The 3,869-nt window shown below is 38.9% G+C and overlaps 1 protein-coding gene and 1 pseudogene across 1 annotated transcript in view; one reads left to right on the forward strand and one right to left on the reverse strand.

Annotated features, from left to right (window-relative positions):
- The window catches only part of LOC123522002 (zinc finger protein 567), an 88,842-nt gene that overhangs the window by 28,118 nt on the left and 56,855 nt on the right, over positions 1–3,869 (reverse strand). The gene's annotated exons all lie outside the window — the stretch shown is intronic.
- On the forward strand, positions 1,722–1,869 carry LOC115870437 (annotated as a pseudogene).

A 3,869-nucleotide genomic window follows, 5' to 3' on the forward strand; every position in this document is an offset into this window, starting at 1 on the left:
GCCGGACAGTGTAATATAAGATACAATAATAATTTATAAATTATTAAGGGTGCATGGGGGAGAGGGGAGGAGGAAGGGAAGGGGAGGGGGAAAAAAAGGAAAATTAGCGGGTTCCGGGAACCCAAGAGGCAAGCGAATTTTGGGAATGATGAGGGCAACAAATGTGCTTTACACAATTGATCTGTGTATTGTGATGAATTGTATGAGCCCCAATAAATTGATAAAAAATATCCTTTTAAGCATTCTTGTTTCTCTTTTCATAACTGGTTCTGTGACATAATATAACAGATATTTACAGAATATTTACTATATGTCAGGTCCTCTTCTAGGTAGTTAGGAAGAGGTAAAAAAAATCACACAAAAATCTCACGTTATGGATCTCAACTTGTAGTGAGAAAGAAAATAACTGAATTAAATATTAGCAGTTTTAAAACACACATACACACACATAAAGTGAAAAGAGCAAAATTATCACAGGGAAAATTAAGACAAAGACCACATGTAAATAGTTTCATATGGAGTCATGAAAACATCTTAACTCTCTTCTTCATAAAATAAAAATGAACAAACCAACCAACCACTTGTTGCCGGTCAGTTCCAACTCAAAGCAGCCCTACACATGTCAGAGTAGAACTGTGCACGATGGGATTTTAACCCTAACATGACCGCAGGACAGCTGTGCCCTACTTACCTTTTTCACCTACGTTTATTGGGAGGATGATACCTCATTTATAGTACATATTGACAAGAGGGCAGGGACGTGTAATTTCATAGTCAAATGGAAGGACGTTCTTCTGTGCCCTATTGCCGTGGTGAGAGATGGTTGTGTGGAGTGGTGCATCCCAGAGGAGAGATTTTGTGATACTTCTGTCTCTCTGGCCTTCTATATTTCCTTCTTGACCTTGTCATTGTAAACAGTTTTACACTGTGGATCTGTATAACAAGAGGACAGATGTGACCAGCTGTCCTAACGGACATGAAGGAGTTTCTTGTCGGTTGGGAAAAGTCAGGAGTCAGTGGAGTGCTAAGTGATGACTGTATCCAACAGGTTGGAGATTGTTTACGTGCAGAGAGAAGCAGAAGGCAATATAGAGAATGCACCACTAAGAAGAAAACTTGAACAATCATGGGCTGGTATACAGGATGCCTTTTTCTGTTACTACATGTTTCAAAAGTTTCACCAAATAAAATTAAGTTGCCAAAATAACGATTGTTTTCCTTGCCATATCTCACCTCTTCCATAGAGTCCAGAGGGACATGTATGTCCCACATAATAGTTCTCAAAATCCTTAGTATTTTTTAAAAACTCAAACATTCTCAATGATATGGCATGCATTTCATTAAGAGAAGACCATGTACCAGCAAAAAATACATTTAAAATTTTTTAGTTGGGTCACGAAGAGTTAAGGCTAATTATAATTATTATTTTATTTTGGAAGTAGATGTCCAGGCCTTTCTGGGATACCTCTGGGTGGGCTTAAACCAACAACATTTTGGAATCTTCCTGCTGTACACATTACACATTGAAGAAAAAGTTATTCACGCAGGTTAAAAGTAAAAGGGTGTACAAATTTTATCAGACAAGTGAACACATAAAACTTGAAATATGAATTACATCATAGCAGTAAGCATGGCAAAGAAGAACACTATAATTTGGAAAGAATACATTTCACAATAAAAATGTCATGAATGTTTTTACATCAAATATTATAGTAAAAGCTTTTCTTACCTGGCAGGGGAGATGCCATGATCATGAAGGTGGTTTTCCCAGGATGAGGCTCACCCATTGCACTGCGGGTGTGCTGACCCCTGCGATTTCCCCAAATGCGGGAAACTCAACTGCTACAAATATTATAGTAAAAGCTTTTCTAAAGTAAATATTAGAGTGCAAGCAAGAAGAGATACCCTGTTTCCCCAAAAGTAAGACATCCCCCGAAAATAAGACCTACTTACAGTTTTGTCTCTCGATGAAATATAAAGCACCCCCCGAAAAATAAGACCTCCTCGAAAATAAGGCCCCCTGAACCTATCTTAACTCTGGATTCTGGACTGTAGTGGCGGGCGCCACCATGCAGCTCACTGTTGGCCGCAGCACAGCTGGAGCAGAGAGGAAATACGAGGTCTCTTTTAATAAAACAATAAATAATAAGTGTGTACCATATTCTTCTTCATGGAAAAATAAGACATCTCCTGAAAATAAGACTAAGCGCATCTTTGGGAGTAAAAATTAATATAAGACACCGTCTTATTTTCGGGGAAACAGGGTAGGTACATGGCAACATTCAGATACATAAATTCACTTCTCAGACTAACCAGACTTAATGGACAAAATATAAAGAGGATTGTTGTTGAAGTAGAAGTAGATTGTACAAGTCAAAATAAGAAGAAACCGCTGCAAACATCCATTAATAATCAGAAGCTGTCAAAATGAAATGAATCGCTTAGAAATTGATATCCTAAGCATTAGTGAGCTGAAATGGACTGATAGTGGCTATGTTAATTGGACAGGCAAATGGTCTACTTACTATGCCGAGAATGACTTTCTAGTTTACATGGAGTCTCTTTGATCTGGAACCAACTTGATAAAGACCAACATTACTCTAAATGTCCTTGAGTCGGTTCCCTGAAATTCCCTGTTGTTAGGCGCCATTGAGTGATTCCAACTCACAGTGATCTATATCCAACAATGAAACATTGCCTGGTCCCGTGCCATTCTCACAATTGTTCCTATGTTTGAGCCCATTGTTGCAGCCACAATTTCAACCCTTCTTGAGGGCCTCTCTTTCACAGACCCTCTATTTTTACCAAGTATATGTTCTTCTTGCATACTGCATGCATACTGCATAGTTGAAAATCAGGAAAAGAGTGCATCAGGGTTGTATCCTCTCACTATACTATATCTGTATGCTAAGTAAATCACCAGGGAAACTGGATTATATGAAGAATGCAGCATCAGGATTAGAGGAAGACTTATTAACAACCTACTATATGCATATGCTACAACCTTGATTACTATAAGTGGGCAGGACTTGAAGCACTTGCTGATGAAGATCAAGGATTGAAGTCTTCAATATGGATTACAAGTCAATGTAAAGATGACCAAAATACTCAAAATGGGACCAAAGAGTTTGAAGTCTAAGGGATTTCATCTTGCTTGGACCCACAATCAATGTTCATGGAAGCAGGGTCTACAGATCAAACAGCACATTGCGTTGGGTAAATCGGCGCAATGATTCTTAAAGTGTTGAAAAGCAAGGAAGCTACTTTGAGAATTTAAGTGCACCTGACCCAAGCTATAGTATTTTTCAATTGCCTCATATGCGTGTGAAAGTTGGACATTGAATAAAGAACACGGAAGAAAATTTGATGCATTTGAATAAGGATGCTGGGGGAGGATGTTCAAAGTACCATTGACTGCCAAAAGAACAAACAAATCTCTTTGGAAGAAGGACAGCTTGAATGCACCTTAGAGGCATTCAAAGGAGAAACTTTGTCTCACATACTTTGGACATGTAATCAAGAGAGACCAGCCCCTGGAGAAGGGCATCATGCTTGGTAAAGTAGAAGAGCAGCAAAAAAGAGGAAGGCCCTTAAAAAAATGGATTGACACAGTGGCTGCATCCATGGGCTCAAACATAAGCACAATTGTGAGGATGGTACGGGATTGGGCAGGGCTTCGTTCTGTTGTACATAGAACCAGAACCAGCTCAATGGCACTTAACAACAACAGGGCCTATTCGAAGTAAGTGAGGCATCATGCTGGCCTCTAAAGAGAATCAATGGAAATAGAGGAAAGAGCTGGGAGGCAAAGGGTATTTATAGAGCTCTAGATAAAGACATGTACATATACAAATATATTATATGAGGAT

The sequence above is a fragment of the Echinops telfairi genome, unplaced genomic scaffold, assembly GCF_000313985.2.
Source record: "Echinops telfairi isolate 266 unplaced genomic scaffold, ASM31398v2 ScPeMD7_655;HRSCAF=1070, whole genome shotgun sequence".
Classification (NCBI taxonomy): Eukaryota; Metazoa; Chordata; class Mammalia; order Afrosoricida; family Tenrecidae; genus Echinops; species Echinops telfairi.